This window comes from Schistocerca serialis, chromosome 10 (assembly GCF_023864345.2).
Source record: "Schistocerca serialis cubense isolate TAMUIC-IGC-003099 chromosome 10, iqSchSeri2.2, whole genome shotgun sequence".
Classification (NCBI taxonomy): domain Eukaryota; kingdom Metazoa; phylum Arthropoda; class Insecta; order Orthoptera; family Acrididae; genus Schistocerca; species Schistocerca serialis.
In genome coordinates, this window is record NC_064647.1 from 88,482,863 (window position 1) to 88,506,548 (window position 23,686).

The following is a 23,686-nucleotide window of genomic DNA, read 5'->3' on the forward strand; positions in this document are numbered from 1 at the left end:
ATTGGTCTACACTTCCATTGTTAATTTGGAAGGAGCGGAGATTGTCTCTCAGGAAGGCGCCAAGTGAATTTTTATCTGTTTTCTTTTTACTAGTATATTTTTCGTTTATTTTTGGAGGATTTAGGGGTTACAATATTCAATCTCGCTACGACAACCCTGCGTTCAATAATCCCTGTATCCGTTTTGATACTTGTTATTAGCTCAGAATTATTTGTTGCTAAGAGGTCAAGTGTGTTTTCACAACCATTTACTATTCGTGTGCATTCATGAACTAACTGGTCCAAATAATTTTCAGAGAATGCATATATCACGTTTTCGGATGATGTTTAATGCGTACCTCCGGATTTAAACATGTACTTTCTCCAACATATCGAGGGTAATTTAAACTCACCACCAACTGTAATTGTTGAAATTAAACTCACATTTTCTTTGAACCTTTCAGATATTGTATCATCTGAATTGGGAGGTCGGTTAAAGAATCCAGTTATTATTTTATTCCAGTTGCCAAGAATGCCATCTTCTCTCACAGGAGCTATCTACTTCAATATCGCGACAAGATAAATTACCGCTAACGGCCTCAAACACACCACCACGAACTGTGTTTAGCGCTATCCTGTCGGAACGCCTTTAGATTTTTCGCAAAAATTGCGGCTGAACTTATCTCAGGGTTAAGGCAGCTCTCACCGCCTCTAACGATCTGAGCATCAGTGCTGTTATCGCTTGGAGCTCTGGTGCTTTCCCAACAGAGCTGCGACTATTTATTACTGTTATACTGATGGTACCTGTGTCTACACTCTTCCTGTGTTTGGCCTGCACCCTTTGTGGCTGAAGCTCTTCTTGTGTTTTCCCGAGACTCGCCAACCTAAAAAACCGCGAGTCCACACCACACAGAGCCTGCAACTCGCATAGCCGACTCCTGCGTGTCGTTGACTACTGACCTAGTCAGCGAATAGTGAAGCCCAACCAACCTTCGGCGCAAGTCGAGAAATTTGCAGCCTACACGGTCGCGGAACTGTCAGTCTCTGATTCAGAGCCTCCACTCGGCTCTGTACCAGAGGTTCGTAATCGATCCCTTCGATTATAGTGCAAATGGTGAGCTCTGCTTTCATCTTGCAAGCAAAACTGGCAGCCTTAACCACTTCTGTTAGCCACTCGAAACCAGAGAGAATCTCTTCCGATCCAAAGCGAGACACATCACTGGTTACGACGTGAATCGCCACTTGCTGTTAGCTGCACTCTGTGCTCTTCGTGGTATCCAGAAGGACCTGTTCCGCATCTGGAATGACTCCACCCAATATGCACGCAGAGAGCACATTAGCTTTCTGCCCCATCTTGGCAGCCCTGTCCCTAACACATCTGATATTGGAGCTCCCAACTACGAATAATCTCACCCTCTGTGATTGCCTGGATCTTGCAGGCTGAGAGGCGACTGCATCTGGCTGAGCGACAGTGTCAGCCACAGACAGCTCCTGGAAACTGTTTGTCACGCTAACCAGGGATGCCTTAAGTGCGTTCCTCTGGGGAGCTTTCGCCACATGTCACGCAACGAGGAGACCTTCCACTCGATCACAGGTGAGGAGTCGACCTCAGTGCGAGCAGTAACTGGGCTGGCCACCAGTGAGGACCGATCGGAGGACTCTGTTGGATCCTCATGGCTGTCCCACAACAGTGGTCGCCATCCATTGCAGCCACAGGCTGTGTAACTGAAGCTATCACAGCCTGGAGCTGGGAGCGAAGTGTCAGGAACTCAGCTCACAACCACACACAACAATCACAGTCGTTATACATACTAGACTGTGAAAAACTTCACTACTCAGGAAAACGGACTGTCGACATATGCTGTGGAGCTCTACTGTAGACACTGAAGAAAAAGCAAGAACTGTATCTAATAAATTAGATTAATACGTGGAGATTCGAAGACCGACCACCGAAGCACTCAGGTGAGAGTAAATAATTCACTCCTGCTTAAACACTTGTAATATATTACAAAATCTGTTTACTTTACAGCGCAAATGAAAACTCAGGAGCTGTGTCTACTAGATATTAAATTAACATGCCGAAACTCAAGAAAGTATCAAAGCACACAGATGAAATTATACAATTCGCTTCTGGTTAGGAACTCATAAAAGTCATAAAATCGGTTACTTTCCTGTTGCTGCTTCTGTCTCAGCCGGTTGCTCCAACCAGGGAAATCCATCGAGATAGGCGATATTGACGGAGTGCAGATTATTATTACAAATAGACTGTCATCGAGTACCTCGAAAACGGCGAAGCGGGTTCTGGTACCGCGCGCCGCGGAATTTGAATCCGCGCCAGACGTCATGGACGTCGAAGACCCATAAAGGTCTCTGCAGCATCGCGCCTTAGGCTGTGGCGGCGCGTGTCTCCTGGCCCGCTTTTAGTGTGGGGGCGCCACAGTGGAATACGTGGTCCCAGCGGCCAATAGCGGCTCCCGTGAGAGCGTTCTTAATCGCCGGCCACTCGCTCAGCCAGTGCAACCAGTGGTTCCTCCGTGTTAATCCCTCCAGGACCCAGGCGATCGTCATAGGCCGCACCACCCACTCCTTCCGCCTCCATGATTTCTACCTCACCATTTATGGCCGTCCTATCCACCTCACTCCTACCTTCAAATACCTTGGCCTCACACTCGACCGCCACCTCACCTGGACTCCATCTCCTTACCATCCAAACCAAAGCTCACAACCGCCTCCGCCTCCTGAAACTCCTGTCTGGCCGGACGTGGGGTCTGCATCCTTCCACCATCCTTCACACCTACAAATCCTTGATCTGCCCCATCCTCTGTTATGCCAGCGTAGCTTAGATTTCCGCCCCTCCCCTCCTCGAACGCCATGCGCTCCGCCTCGACTTCCGCATGTACCTTCCGTCCCCCACGTGCATCCTCTATGACCTCGTCCCCTTCCCCCACCTTCTCCTTTTCCTTGGACACATCCGCACACCATATATTGTCCGACGCCTTGATCCCCCTCACCCCCTGGTGTCTCCCTTCCTCTCCACCCCCAACCAGTTGCCACGCCTTTACCGTTGTGTCCCACCCTCTCTCCATCTCCACACCCTCCATCTCCTTTCCCAACGCAACTTCCACCATCTACCCCTCCCGGTTGATGAGCTTCGCCCTGACATCTACTCTTCCTACCAAATCTAACCCCATCTTCCTGCCTCCTCCTGAGGGCTCCCTCTCCTCCCCCTCCCTCCTCCAGAGCGGCTTCCCCCTCCTACTCTCCCTCTCTTGTGCCTCCTTTCAGTGTCTCTGCACTCCCTCCTGCCCTGTCTTCCCTCTTCATCTCCCACCCCACGTGTCTCCTGCCTCTTCGTGTACCCACTGATGCCCCTCCTCTCTTCATCTCGCCGCTTTCCCTGCTGCCCCATGCTCTCCCCTCCTTTTCCATCCTCTCTGCCCTTTCCCTCGGCAGGTCCTGCCTGGCAGTTTTATTCTTCGTCGTGTGTGCTCCATGTGGGTTTTAAGTGTGTTGTTCCGGAGTGTTTTTACTAGTGTGGCCGACTTTTAACGTGTGCATGTCCATTCAGTGTCCTCTCTGAGTTTTGAAGACTCACCAACTGTGTTTTTTAACTTTCTGGTGACTTTTAACTGTCCTCCATGAACGTCTCCGTGTTAGTCTGTTTTTTACCTCCACTTTCTCCCATTATTCTGTTTTAAGTTCCCCTTTCTCGCCTTATGTATGTAACATTTTATTCTTGTTTTAAGTTGTTGTGTCACTCGGCTGAAGAGCGGCGGATTGTGCCGCTGACAGCCCTCCCCTACCCATATGGGGCAGGGGAATGAAATAACAATAAAGAAAAAAAAAACTCAGCCAGTCAGTCAAATCTCGCTTACGTCGGGTTACACCTCACTTTGCGCTAGACTGCTTACATCCTGGTTCGTGTACGAGTTTGTTTCCTTGTGACTGTTGTTTGGTCTTGTCGTATTCGTTCTGTCCTACGTTGGTCGTGTCCGTCCTCTTCTGTTGTGTTGTTGTTCGCGGGCCTCTCCGCGGGTCCCTCTGCGCCTTCCGTCTTTGCTACCCTATGACCGTCCTCATCGCAATTACAACACGGGTCTAATGTTCACGTGCTACTGTCGTGAGCATCTACGGAAAGTGGTAGAAATACAGTGAAATTGTCCTAGGCTCTAAATGGTTGGACGTCCACGGCTTTTAACAGGTGAGGTTAGTGTTGTTTAACGTCCCGTCGACAACGAGGTCATTAGAGACGGAGCGCAAGCTCAGATTAGGGAAGGATGGGGAAGGAAATCGGCTGTGCCCTTTCAAAGGAACCATCCCGGCATTCGCCTGAAACGATTTAGGGAAATCACGGAAAACCTAAATCAGGATGGCTTTTAACAGAAAGTGATATTCGGAGGCTTGTCTGCTCTGTAAAGTAGGATAGAAGCTGGTGTAAGCAGAAGTGTTTCGGAAATCATAAATTGCTGAATATGGAGCTCTGCAGCAGACCACCCCTACGTTCACATATTGAGCCAACGACATCAATTACGACTGCAGTGGGCAGAGGATGATCTGGGTTCGATCGTTGGTGAATGAAACTTGTCGACTCTTCAGGTGAACCACATTTTTTTTTTATGTTGCTGAGCAACAGACATGCAATATCTTTCAAAGGAACACACGACCATTTGACGCTTTTATTGTTTATTCAAGTACAACCCAGGTTTCGGCCTTTTGTGACATTTTCAAGTGTCTGATTTTATGCCTTTAACATATATTGCAGGACACTTATTATTTTGTTTATGGCTAACTTATATGTTGTTTATGGCCAACTTTGCGTTTGACAACATGTTATGTGTCCTGCAATATGCGTTAGAGACATAAAATCAAATATTTGAAAATGGCATAAAAGGCGTAACCTGGGTTGTATTAAATAAAGAGTACAATAGTCAAATAGCGATGTGTTCCTTTAAAAAAATCACATTTTTGCTCCACTAGGTTTCTGGTCGTCTCCACAAACGCCTTCATCGACGTGAACGCCGGCTCGAAACGTGCAGCGTGCCACGGACGCAGGCTGGTGGGAGCAATACTATGCTATGAGGGAAGTTCTCCTGCACTTGCGTGGGACCAGTGATAGTAATCGAAGTCTCACTGACAGCTGCGAACCACCTGTGTACCTTTATGTTGACGTTTTCCCGACAATGATGTCACGCTCGAGCATCATAATTATCCATGTTCCGGTGGCAGAACTTTGCTACAGTGGTTTAAGGAGCATTGTAGTGAACTCACGATGATGTCTCGGCGACCCAGTTCGCCTGATGTAAATCGTATGGAACCAGTCTGGGTCGCTGTCGGGCACCAAAACCGGGTACGCAGATCAGCGGCCAGCTATTTACGCGAATTACATGACCTGTGCGTAGACATCTAATGATACATATCTCCATAAACCTACCAACAAACTGTCTGGATACGTAGAAACAGAGATGTACTTCGTTCCAAAGACGAACAAAGAACCTAATAAACAGTTTGGAACTACAGTGAAATCCAGACCATTAGCGGCTTACAGGCTTTGATAAATTTCATCAAGGACAGTTGAAAATGTGTGTCCCAGCCGGGACTTGAACCCGAGATCTCCTGCTTATATGGTAGATGCTCTATCCGACTGAGCCACCGAGGACACTGCGACTGCAGGGACTGATCTCTGGCGCGCTCCCCGTGAGACCCACAATTCCAGTTTACTACATTTTTAGTGCCCCTGCCCACCATACTTATGGCTCGCGACATTCAACCTGCCGATTCCTCTAAGAGTTTGAGCAATGTGAATGCATCCGCACTGAAGAAGATCATTGGCCGGTAAGCCTTATCTATATGAAGATGGTATCTGTTCTTTCGGACATGACCGAAAAAACAGATAATACTGGTGATCTTGCAGCTCTCTAAGAATGAAATTGTCCAAAATCTGACAGGAATCGGTAGATTGACTGCCGCGAGTAATGAGTATAGTGGGCAGGGGCACTAAGAATGTAGTACGTGGACAGTAAACTGGAATTGTGGATCTCACGGGGAGCGTGCCAGAGATCAATTGCTGCAGTCGCATTGCCCTTCGTGGAAAAATGCCACAGCAACGTCTTTTTTTAATGATGTCCGCCTAAAATCCTGTATCACGTCCGGGGCGCTCTCTCCCCTGTTTCCTGATAATGCAAGACGTGCTGCCCTTCTTTGAACTGCCGGCCGATGTGGCCGAGCGGTTCTAGGCGATTCAGTCTGGAACCGCATGACCGCTACGGTCGCAGGTTCGAATCCTGCCTCGGTTTAAGTAGTTCTAAGTTATAGGGGACTGATGACCACCGATGTTAAGTCCCATAGTGCTCAGAGGTCATCAGTCCCCTAGAACTTAGAACTACTTAAACCTAACTAACCTAAGGACATCACACACATCCATGCCCGAGGCAGGATTCGAACCTGCGACCGTAGCGGTCACGCGGTTCCAGACTGAAGCGCCTAGAACCGCACGGCCACTCCGGCCGTCCTTTGGGTTCGGATCTTTCGTCGAACGAGCGGTTGACAGAGTATGTGACTGTGAAGTACGGAGCTATTGCGTTAGCATATTCTGAAAAGAGCCAGATTTGCCCCTGCAGATTTGCTCCTGGCGGCCAAGACTGTAACTGATTCGTTTTTTAAGCGCCGTTCGGTTCCTCATTGACGCATTATCATGTCTACGAAGTTTCGTTGCCATACGATAATTACAGCCCAAACTGCACCTCACGGCCCTGTAGAAGAACGACCCATCTCTCGTACCTTCAATGTCATAAGCGAGCTGTGGCGTTCGTCTTCTCTGCGCCAGAGAAGGACTGCGGGGAGAAATGTGTAGATATTGCTGGACCAGTGTGAAACCCCTTCTGCCGGTCTTTAGACACTTGGGTTGAGGGGATTTCGAGTAGACCGGACTTAGACTGTTGCTAATCCGAGTTGTGATCGCGCGGTGCTCCGCTGTCGCCCCTATGGATGACGCTTTCGCGGGAAGCTAGAGTTCGCCGCCGTCGCACTGACCGAATCCAAGTCTAACCGAGCAGAGTGTGTGCCTACAGAACAGGACGTCACTTACTTTGATCTTTAAAACTGCACTACCATATTATGATTTATTTTGTTTTATCGAAATCAGTGAAGCGTTTGATAAGTGATATTTATAAACGGGTCTATACAAAACATTAGCGTCATAGCAATTCCGGAATGTGCAGTATAATACACTGATTACCCAAAGCATTATGACCATCGATATACTATCGATATAAACCCGTCCATGCGATATACTATCGATATAAACCCGTCCATGCGATAACGGCGTCTCTTGGCAAGTAATGACTGCTAATCAGACACGCGCACAGTATATGTAGTAGCGATCTTTCTTTAAAGTCAGTACCACCATTATACTGTTGTTTATTTGCAGTGTTACATTTACACGATCATGATTTCGGCTTCAAAGTTCCATTATCAAGTGTTTTCTGAAAGCATATTAGACAATAACAGTGAAATACATAACAAGTGATATAACCGGCCGGCCGAAGTGGCCGTGCGGTTAAAGGCGCTGCAGTCTGGAAACGCAAGACCTCTACGGTCGCAAGTTCGAATCCTGCCTCGGGCATGGATGTTTGTGATGTCCTTAGGTTAGATAGGTTTAACTAGTTCTAAGTTCTAGGGGACCAATGACCTCAGCAGTTGAGTCCCATAGTGCTCAGCGCCATTTGAACCATTTTGAAGTGATATAACCATATAAGAATCCATGTTTATAATGCTTACTTACAAGTGTTGTACAGTGCCTAAGCTGGCAGAGTGTCGTATTTAGAATGCACTATTAGACACTTGTCTAATGGTCGATATTTCTGGTAAAGCCCACTGCTTCGTTTTATCACTGAGTGTACCATCTTGACAGTTCGCTAAGTGTTAAGTTGTCTTCGTCAAAGAAATTCCTGTTACAAGCAGATGACTTTTCCTTTTAATCTTTAGACTCAGTGTCCGGTAGGATAGGGAAGGTTAGGAGCAATTTATTTTCGTTGGCAGTTGCTACATCTTTCAGTAGCTGTTTATCTTACAAGGGAACCTCCCCATCGCTTTCCCCTCAGATTTAGTTATAAGTTGGCACAGTGGGTTGGCCTTGAAAAACTGAACACAGATCAATCGAGAAAACAGGAAGAAGTTGTGTGGAACTACGAAAAAAATAAGCAAAATATACAAACTGAGTAGTCCATGCGCAAGATAGGCAACATCAAGGAGAATGTGAGCTCAGGCGCCTCGTGGTCCCGTGGTTAGCGTGAACAGCTGCGGAAGGAGAGGTCCGTGATTCAAGTCTTCCTTCGAGAGAAATGTTTAATTTTTTTATACAATCAACTTCGCTCTCCAAAATTCCACGACATGTTCAGATTTGCTTGGACATATGCAGCATTTGACGGTCTACACACGGAAAAATTTGAAAACGTTAAAAACATATGTTTTGACAGAGCACAGGGAAAACTGTGCGACTGTGAAAGTGTTGCATTCATTTGTTGCAGTTTATGTGAGAAACTCTTATGTTTTCATCACTTTTTTGGGAGTGATTGTCACATCCACAAGAAAACCTAAATCGGGCAAGGTAGAAGAATCTTTTTACTTATCCGCCAAGTGTACAAGTTCGGTGGGTCGACAACATGCTCCTGTCGTGACGCACATGCCGTCACCAGTGTCGTATAGAATATATCAGACGTGTTTTCCTGTAGAGGAATCGGTTGACCTATGATCTTGCGATCAAATGTTTTCGGTTCCCATTGGAGAGGCACGTCCTTTCGTCTATTAATCACACGGTTTTGCAGTGCGGTCGCAAAACACAGACACTAAACTTATTACAGTGAACAGAGACGTAAATGAACGAACGGACAGATCATAACTTTGCGAAAATAAAGAAAATTAACTTTTCACTCGAGGGAAGACTTGAACCAAGGACCTCTCATTCTGCAGCTGCTCACGCTAACCACGGCGCTCCCGAGCTCACATTGTCCTTGATGTTGCCTATCTTGCGCATGGACTACTCAGTTTGTATATTCTGCTTATTTTTTTCATAGTTCCACACAACTTCTTCCTGTTTTCTCGACTGATCTGTGTTCAGTTTTTCAAGGTCTATCCACTGTGCTGACTTATAACTAAATCTGAGGGGGGTGCGATGGGGAGGTTCCCTTGTTAGGTTACAGTAAAGTTGTCTGCTCATAAACATAAACAGTAACAAACCTCTCGATAATATTCGCTGCATCCATAAATATAACCGTCCAGCTACTCATTGACGTTGTTTCAAGTACATTTTAGTTTAGTTGGTAAATATACTGCTTTGTACGTTAACGAAATATGACTGTGGCCCCGCATTATGAAAAAATTATTAGTAGCGATCTGTCTGAATTTGACGCAGGGCAGGTTGTGATGGCCTGGAAACTCGGCTCGAGGATTTCAGGAACCACGACTTGTCGGGTGTTGAAGGAGTGTTGTGTTGTGTGTATTCAACACGTGGCGAAACCAAGGTGAAACCACATCCAGACTTCGTGGGATTGGGCGGCCACACCTCATGAGAAATGTCGGACGTGGTATGCTGGGCAGACAGGTAAAATAGGACGGGCGGCGAACTGTGGCGGAGCTAACGTCAGACTCTAACGCTGGACAGAGTACAAGTATGTCTGAACACACAGTGCACTGAACACTCCAAACGATGGGCCAACGCAGCTGACGACCCATGCATGTGCCTATGCTAGCACCGCGACATCGGCAACTACAACTGAAATGCGCACATAAACCATTGGCACTGAACGTTGGCGCAGTGGCAGAGCGTGGCATGGTCTGACGAATCCCAATACCTTCTTCATCATGCCGAAGGGAGGGCGCGAATCCGTCGTCTTCCAGGGGAACAGTTTCTCGACACCTACTGTACGCGATTGAGGCAAGCTGGCGGCAGCTCCATTAAGCTCTGGGGAACATCCACCTCGGCATCCGTGGTTCCAGTGGAGCTCGAGCAAGGCACCATGATAGCCAAGGAGTATCGTACACTGGTTGCAGACCACATGCACTCTGCACCATGTTTCCCGACGGTAGTATCATTTTTAAATAAGATAATCTGACATGTCACGTGGCCAGATGCATCAGGGAGTGGTTCGATGAACATCGTGGCGAGTTCCAATTGATTCGCTGGTCCACAACCCGCCAGATCTGAACCTGATCGAACGCATCTGGGATGCGATTGAACGAGACGTCAGAGGTCATCGCCCCCTCCCCGGAATTTATGGGAATCAGGTGACTTGTGTGTGTTCAGATGTGATGCCAACCTCCTCCAGAGACCTACCAAGGCCTCATTGCTTCCATCCCACGACGCGTCGCCGCTGTTATCTGTGCCAAAGGCGGACGTACAGGCCGTGAGGTAGGTGTTCATAATGTTCTGGTTGATCAGTGTATATTAAAATTTTGATTAAAAAGTGCCTGAGGGAAACAATGATGAAGCGATAACCACCGGGTGATCAAAACGTCTGTATAAATTTGAAAACTGAATAAATCACGGAATAATGTAGATAAAGAGGTACAAATTGAGACACATGCTTGGAATGACAAGGGGTTTTATTAGCAAAAAAAAAAAAAAATTCAAAAATCTCCGACAGATGGCGCTTCATCTGATCAGAATAGCAGTAATTAGCATAACAAAGTAAGACAAAGCAAAGATGAAGTTCTTTACAGGAAATGCTCAATATGTCCACCATCATTCCTCAACAATACCTGTAGTCGAGCAATAATGTTGTGAACAGCACTGTAAAGCATGTCCGGAGTTATGGTGAGGCATTGGCGTCGGATGTTGTCTTTCAGCATCCCTAGAGATGTCGGTCGATCACGATACACTTCCGACTTCAGGTAACCCCAAAGCCAATAATCGCACGAACTGAGGTCTGGGGGCCTGGGAGACCAAGCGTGACGAAAGTGGCGGCTGAGCACACACGATCATCACCAAACGACGCGCGCAAGAGATCTTTCACGCGTCTAACAATATGGGATGGAGCGCCATCCTGCATAAACATCGTACGTTCCAGCAGATGTTTATCAGCCAGGCTGAGGATGATGCGATTATGTAACATATCGGCGTACCTCTCACCCGTCACGGTAGCAGTTACTGACGTTTTGCTGTAAAGCGCCATCTGTCGGACATTTTGTGAACTTTGTTTTTTTTTGTTTTAATAAAACCCCATGTCATTATAAGCAAGTGTGTCAATTTTTACCTCTCTATCAACATTATTCCGTAGTTTATTAAGTTTTCAAATTTATACCGACTTTTTGATCACCCTGTATACATTCATGCTCTATCCGTGGCATTTGGCTGCTTGAAGATCGTCAGATCGTCTTCAGAATCCCTACAATTCCGGCTGTCTCACACCACCATTCACGCACATGAAGAGGTGTCCGGCTACCTTACGGTCGTCCAGAATGTCAAATCAAACACCTTTTAGCCGTCTAGTTTCGAAAATGTTACTTTATTTGACTACCAGTTTCGCCGATCTACTACGCCGTCTCCAGGCTATCTCACTGATGTATAGGAAGATTCCAACGTCGGTTCCGATGAAAATAGGGGCCAGCCTTCGTCGTCCACCCTTCTCTCTCGACATTTCAAAGGTGGCTACACTGAGTCACAGCGCCAGAGATTGCGCCAAAGATTATTATTCCGCCGCCTCCACTGGGGCAGTAGTAGTTCAGAGGATGTCGAGGGCAGTTGTTGTTCCGTTGGGCGAGAGAGTAGATGCTGTTCGGTTGGCGTAATGTATAGATGGATGAAGTTACAATTGTCAGAGTGTATTTGAGAAAGGAGGTGGGTTTTTTATTTATGATGCTGGTGTAATGGAAAATTTTCGTCAATATATAATGAGGTAAAAAGGTATTACAGTTTTCTTTAATGACAATGCCTCATGCTCACAGGTACAGTCAACAAAGCATCGGGCTCGTGTTCATTTATTAGACTTGTAATTCTGGTTTCTATGTGCAATTATAGTATTACTGGTTTTTCAATTAGTTCATTGTAAATGGTGTTTAAAATATTTTGTCGTATTGAGAAAGAACCGAGCCAGATACATGTACATTGAGTCACACTACCACACACAGACCAGTTATACTTGTGCGTTGTTGTTTCGTAGCTTTTATAGTTGCAGGGGACTTAATTAATCAATTGTGTTAATGGAAATTCCTTGTCATTCCTTATTTTTATTTTATGCAGTCAGATTGTCTGCTAATACTAGTCAGGGCCAGCCGGTTACGAGACTTCGTAACCGGTCACACAGCTACTAAAATTATTGCATTTATTCTTTTAATTACGCCCACATGCACATTATCACAGACTAATACGAGCCAGGTGGTTCTTACCCCTACAGTATTTATTTCCAGATTTAATATATGTACCAAATTTGACTGAAATCGTTCCAGGGATTTAGATGAGGTTTCTAGCCATGGCTTTGCTCGCATACGCACAATTTAAATATGTTTCACAGATATTTAACAATTCCGATGTTTATATGTACACATATTACAACGAATATCGGACTGCAGGTTCATTTTCACTCAGCTTAATGTTGACTGGAACCGAGATTGGAATCTTCCTACGCGTCGGTCAGAGGGCCTGAAGATGGCGTAGTAAATCACCGAAACTGGTAGCAAATACAGTAACAGTTTGGAAATTAGACTGCTGAAAGGTGTTTGATTTGACATTCTGTAAGAGATTTAAGATCGTCCGGTCACAGTGAGAATCATAGTGTGGCGTCTCCCCCCCCCCCCCTCCCCCCCCCCCTCTCCCAGGAAGCATGGACCTTGCCGTTGATGAGGAGGCTGGCGTGCGTCAGTGATACAGGAAGCAGAAGCCTTTCCAGTAGTTGTAGGGGCAACAGTATGGATGATCGACTGATCTGGCCACGTAATATCAGCCAAAACGGCCTTCTGTGCTGATACTGCGAACGGCTGAAAGCAAGGGGAAACCACGGCCGTAATTTCTTTCAAGTGCAAGCAGCTTTGCTGTATGGATAAAGATGATGACGTCCTCTTGGGTAAAATATTCCGTATGTAAAACAGTCCCCCATTCGGATCTCCTGGCGGGGACTACTCAGGAGGACGTCGTTATCAGGAGAAACAAATGTCGCATTCTACACACCGGAGTGTGGAATGTAAGATACCTTAATCGGGTAGGTAGGTTAGAAAATTTGAAAAGGAATGTGCTTGGTTGAAGTTAGATATAGTGGGAATCAGTGATGTTCGGTGGCACGAGGAACAGGATTTCTGGTCAGGTGAATACAGGGTTATAAACACAAAATCAGATAGGGGTAAAGCAGGAGTAGGTTTAATAATAAGTATCAAAACAGGAACGTGGAAAAGCTACTGCGAACAGCATAGTGAAGCCATTATTGTAGCCAACACAGACAAGAAGCCCTCACCCACCACGGCAGTACAAGTTTATATGCCAACTAGCTCCGCACATGAGGAGGAGACTGACGAAAAGTATGATGAGACAAAAGAAATTATTCAAATAGTTAAGGGGAACGGAAGCATAATAGCCATGGCAGACTGGAATTCGACAGTAGGAAAAGGAAGAAAAGGAAAGCAGTAGGTGAATACGGACTGGGAGAAAGGAATGAAAGAGGAAGCCGTCTGGTAGAATTTTGCACAGAGCATAATTTAATCATAGCTAACTCTCGGTTTAAGAATCATGAAAGATGGTCGTATTTGTGGAAGAGAACTGGAGACGCCGGAAGGCTTCAGATTGCTTACATAACGGTGAGACAGAGATTTCGGAACCATGTATTAAATTGCAAGACATTTCCAGGGGCAGACGTGGACTCTGAGCACAATTTATTTGTTATGAAATGCAGATTAAAATGAAGAAACTGCAAGAAGATAGGAATTTAAGGAGATGGGACCTGGATAAACTGAAAGAATCAGAGGTTACAGAGACTTTCAGAGGGAGCATTAGGAAACGACTGACGAGAACAGGGGAAAAGAATACAGTAGAAGAAGAAGAATGGGTAGCTTTGAGAGATGAAATAGTGACGACAGCAGAGGATTAAATTGGTGAGCACTAGTAGAAATCCACTGGTAACACAAGAGATATTGAATTTAATTGATGAAAGGAGAAAATATTAAAATACAATAAATGAGGCAGGCGAAAAGGAAGTGCAATATGGCTAACTAGGAGTGGAGAAAAGAGAACCATCTGTATGAATATCAAGAGCTCAGATGCAAAACCAGTCCTAAGCATAGAGCGGAAAGCAGGAAGGCGAAGGAAGGATATAGAGGGTCTATACAAGGGACATGTACTTGAGGGCAATATAAAGAAAAATTTGGAGTAGGAATTAAAGTCCAGAGAAAAGAAATGAGATTTGAGGTTTTCCGACGATATTATAATTCTGTCAGAGGCAGCAAAGGACCTAGAAGAGCAGCTGAACGGAATGGACAGTGTCTTGAAAGGAGGATGAAAATGGTTCAAATGGCTCTGAGCACTATGCGACTTAACTTCTGAGGTCATCAGTCGCCTAGAACTTAGAACTGATTAAACCTAACTAACCTAAGGACATCACACACATCCATACCCGAGGCAGGATTCGAACCTGCGACCGTAGCGGTCGCTCGCTTCCAGACTGTAGCTCCTAGAACCGCATGGCCACTCCGGCCGGCAAAGGAGGATGATTCAAATGGCTCTGGGCACTATGGGATTTAACATCTGAGGTCATCAGTCCCCTAAAACTTAGAACTACTTAAACCTAACTAACCTAAGGACGTCACACATATCCATGCCCGAGGCAGGATTCGAACCTGCGACCGTATCGGTCACGCGGTTCCAGACTGAAGCGCCTAGAACCACTCGTCCACAACGGCCGGCTGGAAGGAGGACACAATATGAACATCAACAAAAGCAAAACAAGGACAATGGAATGTAGTCGAATGAAATCAGCTGATGCTGAGGGAATTAGATTAGGAAATGAGACATTCAAAGGATAGATGAGTTTTGCTTTTCGGGCAGCAAAATAACTGATAACGGCCGAAGTAGAGAGGATATAAAATGTAGACTGGTAACGACAAGAAAAGGGTTACTGAAGAAGAGAAGTTTTTTAACATCGAGTATAGACTCAAGATTCAGGAAGTCGTTTCTGAAGAATTTGTATAGAGTGTAGCCGTGTATGGAAGTGAAACAAAGGCGATAAACAGTTTAGACCAGAATAGATACTTTTGAGATGTGGTGCTACCATAGAGATCACATAACTAGTGAGGAGGTGCTGAATAGAATTGGGGAGAAGAGAAACTCCTGGTACAACCTGACTAGAAGCAGGGATTCTGAGGCATCAAGGGATCACCAGTCTGGTACTGGAGGAAGCGTGGAGGGTAAAAATGGTAGAGGGAGACAAAAAGATGAATACACTAAGCACATTCAGAAGTATGTAGGTTGCAGGAGTTATTCGGGGATGAAGAGGCTTGCACAAGATAGAGTAGCATGGAGAGCTGCGTCAAACCAGTCTCTGGACTGAAGACCAAAACGGCAACAGTGTGGTGTCCATTAATGCTCGTCACGATATGTTTCAGTATCTATACTCACAAGTCTCTTTTCAGAATATCAAACCAAAAGATCCAAAATTGAGGAGTGTTGCGTGGTATGCAGTGATACTCATGAACAGGAATTTGACTACCCTACGATCGCCCGATAGCTGTCAAATTCTATACAGCATTTTTGGACTCTTCTCACGTCTATTTTCCAGGTTTCATAACAAATGACCGATGATTGTGGCCTGTAGCGCGGTATGGAATCATTCTCATGATTATGCTTTGGCTGTATTATGATCGACCAATGGTTGCCAAAATTAATACTCTGTCATACAATGAAGGCTTTCACGACCGGATGGTACTGTTGTTGATAATTCTTCCGCGTTCTATGGCCGTGGTCCATGCAATACTTCTATTCCTAACGTTTCGTCCAATACTACGTTGGACATCCTCAGAAGTATGGCTGGTCCTGCTGAGTCCTGCCGACTGACGAGTCGGGCGTCGGAGAGCGGCCTAAATACTGAGGAAAGTGGGCGTGGTCTAGCTTGCACATAGTAGCAGAGAGAAAAGTAGTCAAAGATAGAATGTAACTATCGATAATAATCCGTCACTGATAAAAATCGCTTATCGATTCTGTAACGCCACAGTCCATATCTCGCTTAATTTCAAGGCCTCTTCTTTTCTATTAAAATTACCTTCATATTTATAAATTTCAATAGCCTCCCTATACAGTAGTGGATAATAGTTCGTGGTAGCACTTAAGCGAGATATGGACAGTGGCGTTACAGAATCGATAAGCGATTTTTATCTGTGACGGAATATTATCGATAGTTACATTCTATCTTTGACTAGTTTTCTCTCTGCTACTATGTGCAAGCTAGACCACGCCCACTTTCCTCAGTATTTAGGCCGCTCTCCGACGCCCGACTCGTCAGTCGTCAGGAATCAGCAGGACCAGCCATACCTCTGAGGATGTCCAACGTAGTATTGGACGAAACGTTAGGAATAGAAGTATTCCATGGACCACGGCCATATAACCCGGAAGAATTATCAACATTAATACTCTGTATTTCGAGTATTTCATAAGTGTATTTTCAAAGTTTCAAACCAAAAAGACCCGATACCGAACCTGTAGTGCTCTGTGCAGTCGTAAGCGCGAACAGCCATTTGGCTATCTTACGATCGCCCGATAGCCGTCAAAACCTGTACATCATGTTTCTGGTTTATCAAGTGTATATTCAAATTTTCAAGCTGGAAGACCAAAAATAGCGCCCCGTGTTGTACCCATCGCGCTCGTCGCTATATATGCAATCGCCGATTGGAAAACCGGAAAGCTGCGGTTGGATACCTAAACTGCATCGCAGGCTGTGTAGACGCGAAAGAGAGAACGGAGTTGAATGTTATCTCAGTTATTTTGTCCCATTTCGGCTTAACTCGGTTTACGCAAACTCTCATCTCGGTTAGCTGGGTTTGGCGTAAAGCCGAGTTGGCCCACCGCTGGAGTCCAGACGCAATCAGCTGGGGCAGGCGGCGCGATCAATAGCGGGCGCCCGAGCCGGGGCGCCGGCACGCCAGCCTGGGGCCTGCCCTACCGCCAAGTCTAGCGAGCCAGCGCAGGTCTCACCGTGTCGGCTCGAAGTACGTGTGGCAGCGGGAAACCAACAGCTGCCACTTACCAAACTGTACTCTGCATCGTTTTAACGGCTACAGGATTCCTATCTGATGGCTTCCAAGTGGAACAATAATTTTGTTTGTTATATTTCAAATAATTAACTAGGTCAATACCCGGTGTTGCCCAGATATGTGTTCATTCCAGTCTTCTATCAGTCCATCTGCCCCTTCTTCGGCCCCTTCTCTGTCGTATCGCGACATTGCTGCTCGCGTTGGTCGAGATCCAATGACTGTTAGCAGAATATGGAATCGGTGGGTTCAGGAGGGTAATACGGAACTATGTGCTGGATCCCAACGGCCTCGTATCACCAGCAGTCGAGATGACAGGCATCTTATCCGCATGGCTGTGATGGGTCGTGCAGCCACGTCTCGAACCCTGAGTCAACAGGTGGGGACGTTTCCAAGACAACAACAATCTGCACGAACAGTTCGACGACGTTTGCAGCAGCATGGACTATCAGCTCGGAGACCGTGGCTGCGGCTACCCTTGACGCTGCACCACAGACAGGAGCGCCTGCGATGGTGTACTCAACGACCAACCTGGGTGCGCGAATGGCAAAACGTCATTTTTTCGGATGAATCCAGGTTCTGTTTACAGCATCTTGATGGTCGCGTCCGTGTTTGGCGATATCGCGGCGAATGCACATTGGAAGCGTGTATTCGTCATCGCCATACTGGCGTATCACCCGCGTGATGGTATGGGGTGCCATTGGTTACACGTCTCGGTCACCTCTTGTTCGCATTGACGGCACTATAAGCAGTGGACGTTACGTTTCAGATGTGTTACGGCCCGTGGCTCTACCCTTCATTCGATTCCTGCGAAACCCTACATTTCAGCAGGATAATGCACTACCGCATGTTGCAGGTCCTGTACGGGCCTTTCCGAATACAGAAAATATTCGACTGCTGCCCTGTACTGCACATTCTCCAGATCTCTCACCAATTGAAAACGTCTGGTCAATGGTGGCCGAGCAACTGGCTCGTCACAATACGCCAGTCACTACTCTTGATGAACTGTGGTATCGGGTTGAAGTTACATGGGCAGCTGTACCTGTACACGCCATCCAAGCTCTGTTTGACTCAATGCCCAGGCGTATCAAGGCCATTATTACTGCCAAAGGTGGTAGTTCTGGGTACTGATTTCTCAGGATCTATGCACCCAAATTGCATGAAAGTGTAATCACATGTCAGTTCTAGTATAATATATTTGTCCAATGAATACCCGTTTATGATCTCCATTTCTTCTTGGTGTAGCAGTTTTAATGGCCAGTAGTGTAAGTAGAAGTATGAAATGCGAATTTGGTTGCAGTAATTACACGTCTGTATTTTGAACATTATGAACAATATTTTCATCAAAATAATCTCTACTGCCATTTATACATTTCTCCCACGTCTCCGGTAGGCTATGAATGGCACGCCAAGAAAACCAGATCTTCTTTTGAAGCGAACCAATCAGAGAGCCATTTTCGTACACTTTCATACGAACAAAAACGTTGTTGAGCAAGAGCGTGTCCCAGTAAGGATATAGATGATAATCTAACGGAGCCAAGACTGGAGAATAAGCCGCATGCCCTAGTATTTCCCAACTGAACGCCTCGGTCGTTTACCTGACCCGTTTTACTGTGTGTGATGGAATGTTATCATGGAGCAATATGACTTTGTGTTGCCTTTTTCATATTCCTGTCATTTTTCAAGTAATGCTCCATTTAAATCGATCATTTGCTATTGCTAGCGATCAGTGTTAACTGTTTCACCAGGTTTTAGCAGCTCATAATAGATGACACCCTTCTGCTCCTACCAAACACAGAGCATTGTCTTCTTTCCAAAGCGATTTGGTCTTGCAGTAGATGACGATGGTTTGCCTGGATTCACTCATGATTTACGTCGCATAGGATTCTCAAAATATGTCCCTTTTTCATCACCTGTCGCTATTCGATGGAGGAACGACTTTCTTTTGTATCTGACGAGGAGCATTTCACAAGTGACCTTCCGTTTTGCTTGCTGTCTTTCATTCATTTCATGCGAAACCCATTTTCCCACTTTCTGCACCTTTCCCATAGCTTTCAACCGGAGAGAAACGGCTTTCTGCGTCACATTCAATTGTTCCGAGAGTTCCTGTGAGTTTGAGTATCGTCTTCATCCAATAACGCCTGCCAATCGTTATCTTCGACCTTTTCCGGTGGTTTCCCGCGTTCGTCTTTTCTCACGTCAAAAATCACCACTTTCGAACTTTTCAACCACTCGAGACACTATATTTTGCCAATAACATGTTCACCGAAATCTTCGAGAAACATTCAATGCGATTCTGCAGCAGTTTTCTTCAAATGATAACAGAAAACCAATACTGTCCGCACATCGTAGTTCGTAGGCACACAAGTCAACATGTTTACGGGTTTGAAGCAAATACCGATGAATGGAACTTGGGTTACTGTGTGTTGACATTCTTTGTCAGCCGTTATAGGAAGCAGTGTAATTAATAAAAGTAAACAGTCACTAATCGATCCATACAGTGCTTCTCCCGATTACTCACAGTGATCACGATCTCATTCGATTAATTTGTTCTCATTTACTAAGAAAGTTACCACCGTCACAAGCTGCAATTGTTTACCGATTTGTAGGGGTATGGAACGCAATCATCACATAGGCTCAGACATATGGAAAACAGGTGACAGACTTCGGTTCATTGAAGGAAATCAGGAAAACGCAGTTAGTCTACACAGGAGATTGCTTACAAAACAGTTATTCGGCCAATTCTATAATACTGCTGAAGTGTGTGAGCCCTGTACCGAATAGCATTATTTTCTTTCGGGGGGACGTCAGTGTTCTCTTCATCTCAGATTAGCTCTCACACCCTCAATTTCTTGTTGGATGTATTTCAAGATCTGTCTTGTCATATACAGTTTTACCATATAATAATAATAATTACAATAACGACAGTGAGAAATAAAAAAGGAATTCATAGGTGTGCAAAACAGACCATTTCTGATATAGCGAGTTCCGAGGAAAGGGAATTTAGGGAGACCGCACCAACTAAGAATACTGGAAAATGTGGAAGATCTGGTTGGGAAGAATGATGTATGTACAAGGCTACCGGGTGCGTACAAAGACAATGGTAATCCTATTGTAGCTTCAGTAGATATGTCATTAACTGTCTTCTGAAGCCGGAGATATAATTCAGTTGTCTAATAGAATGCAGGCGGTTGTTCCAGAGTAGGGTTCCTGCTACTCAGAAGTACTTCAAGAATGTGGCTCAACGATGGATTTCGACAGAAAGGATTTTGCTCTGAGAAAACGGGTCTTTGTGCCATGTTGTTCACATACGAGAGTTAAGATCAAGGAAAGACAGTAGAAGAAATGGTTCAAATGGCTCTGAGCACTATGGGACTCAACTGCTGTGGTCATCAGTCCCCTAGAACTTACAACTACTTAAACCTAACTAACCTAAGGACATCACACACATCCATGCCCGAGGCAGGATTCGAACCTGCGACCGCAGCGGTCGTGCGGTTCCAGACTGTAGCGCCTTTAACCGCTCGGCCACTCCGGCCGGCTAAGACAGTAGAAGAGAAGGAGAGTATTGAAATATCTGCTCTTGTCTGCACGCAGCCAGGAAGCTGTGCATATGATGGTGAAATATCATGAGAAAGTCGAACATGACGTATAAAACGCACACATACATTCATAAGCAGTTACAGGCGTCGTGAGGTTTCCTGAGAAATACATGAAATGTATTCGCGGTTGCGGATACGAATAACGATCACCTGCAGAGGGGACTGAAGACAACGAGAACTTGGGCCAGACTGGGACTCTAACCCGGATTTTCCGCTTTACGCGAGCCATCGCCGTAACCGCTGTGGCTTTCGCTGCACAACTGACAGCCGGACCCACACTCGCATACGTCGTCGTACCTGCGTCACAACCTGTACTCCTACACACATCATGTACTCGTAATTTCCGTACAGGATGTATGTCCAAATAAAAACTTGCATCGTTCTTCTTAACAGCACAGGCAATACGAGATAGTATTTCCTGAGAAAGGCTTAGTACGATAACGTGACACTAATCAAATGTAATAATTGCGAATATAAGTGTTTGTGACAGTTTCTTTTTCAGGCCAAAAGGGTTTTTTACATTTTTGTGGAGATGCTACGGAGAGATGCTGATACCCTCTTGCACACCGTAGTTTCATACCCAGTCCAGTTTAGGTTTTCATCACTCCTAGGCACTTTGCAGAGGGAGAGAACTTAATGTTTGTCCCATTTAGGGTGGAAGGTGGTGAGGATTCCCGATATTTCGTGCTAATGAGCCTAGGATGACCAAACAGTACCACTTGGATTTTGGATGAGTTCAGCTGTAACCCTCGCAATACAAAGGAGTGGGGTGGGGGTGGGGGTGGAGGTTACTTTATGTGTACCTTTCGAAAATATTGTAATATACTCACGCACTTTGTTCAAATGGCTCTGAGCACTATGGGACTTAACTTCTGAGGTCATCAGTCCCTTAGAACTTAGAACCTAACGACATCACACAGCCGGCCTGTGTGGCCGAGCGGTTCTAGGCGCTACAGTCTGGAACCGCGCGACCGCTACGGTCGCAGGTTCGAATCCTGCCTCGGGCATGGATGTGTGTGATGTCCTTAGGTTAGTTAGGTTTAAGTAGTTCTAAGTTCTATGGGACTGATGACCTCAGCAGTTTAGTCCCATAGTGCTCAGAGCCATTTGAACCATTTGACATCACACACATCCGTGCCCGAGGCAGGATTCGAATCTGCGACCGTAGCGGTCGCGAGGTTCCACGCTGTAGCGCCTAGAACCTCTCGGCCACCACGGCCGGCTACGTACTTTGTATTTTAAAATTTTGAAACAGTATTAATTGTTTTAAATGATTTCTTACACTGGGTTATATTATAGTTTAAAATTTCTCAGTTAAACTTCCCTAAAAAATTTAGGTGTTAGTAGTGAATGTGACTTTTCGCAACAAGTGTAATAGTCATATTTTCAGATTCAGGACCCTTCTTACACATCTGAATATGTTTAAATATTATTTAATGAGCAAAAGTCAACGACAGATAAGTGGTATTATTTTAAATTTATTAGCAGTGGTCATAAAGCTCTTCCCGCTACAATGTACACATTACAGGAAATGCATTGGCATTGCTAAGATTGTGCTAAAGCATATTTTCAGGTTCTGGAGACTACCCTTAGCTGCTTACAGGCGTTGACATACGTCAGCGGGGACAGATGAAAATGTGTGCCCCGACCGGGACTCGAACCCGGGATCTCCTGCTTACAGGGCAGACGCTCTATCCATCTGAGCCACCGAGGACACAGAGGATAGTGCGACTGCAGGGACTTATCTCTGGCAGGCCTCCCGCGACATCCACATTCTCAACGTGTTGTCCCGCACTACATTCGTAGTGCCCCCGCCCATTATACTCATTACTCGCGGTGCGTTGCCGATTCCCGTAAGAGTTCGGGCACTTTTCGTGCATCCGCACAGAAGAAGAAGATGGTCAAGTGGCCGGGGAGCCTTAACTATATATATATACTAAGATGTACATGCCGAAAGAACAGATACCATATATATATATATATATATATATATATATATATATATATATATATAGTCTATTTATACATCAGTAACTATAAAAAGCATGTTATTAATAAAAGTTAACAACAATTAATGATTTTTTTTTAATTTTTTGTGGTGGCTATAAAGCGCCCGAACTCCTCTGGCAATACACGTTACGGAAAACACGTTGGTACTGCTAGGGTTAACCCGATATCCTGCGCCGTTTTAGAGTAATTACAGAGGGCAAAGAGGCGTTTAAGCAAGCATTTTTGCCCCTCTCTGTACGCCGATGGAATAGGAAGAAGCCCTAATAATTTCGACGAAATCTCCTCGGGTTGTCAGCCGTCGTATTGTCGCAATGTTTCGACGAGTTTCGTACTCGTCATCTACAGACTTGGCCTGAAGATTGCAGGTAGAAAACTCGTCGAAACGTAACGAGGACACGTCGCTACGACTCGGCTGACAACGCGAGGACATTTCAGGAAAAAGAATCGCCCTAATGATTGGTACGTTGGGAGAAGGCGCCTGCCATTGACTTCGCGGTGTTCTGCAGCATCAGCGCATTTAACAGTGGACCAGAACCTGTTGCGTGTGGGGACAGGCAGGCGCGAGCGAGCTGCTTGGGGTAGGCCGGAGCCGCCGACTCACCGTGGCTGCAGGGCGGGGCTGCTGACGTCACCGCCACCGTCATCGTCATCGTCATCGTCGCCGCCGCGGCCGCAGACGTGGTCTGTGCAGCTCCGGCGCTGCAGCCGGCCTTATATAGCGTCCGCGGGGACTGCATTGGCCCGGCCGTGCGTCCTGCGCCCTGAGGACAGATGCGCGCCTGCAATCAATACCAGCTGGCGCAGTGTCAAACAGCTGATTAAAGGCCCCCCTCCACACGCAAAGAAAAGCCCTCTCAGTACGAACACACAAAGGGTAAA

General features: G+C 45.8%; 1 non-coding gene across 1 annotated transcript; it reads right to left on the minus strand.

Annotated features, from left to right (window-relative positions):
• Positions 1-22,437: 22,437 nt before the first annotated feature.
• Trnat-ugu (transfer RNA threonine (anticodon UGU)) lies at positions 22,438-22,511 on the minus strand. The gene has a single exon. It is a non-coding gene; the product is annotated as a tRNA-Thr (tRNA).
• Between the last annotated feature and the right edge of the window lie 1,175 nt (positions 22,512-23,686).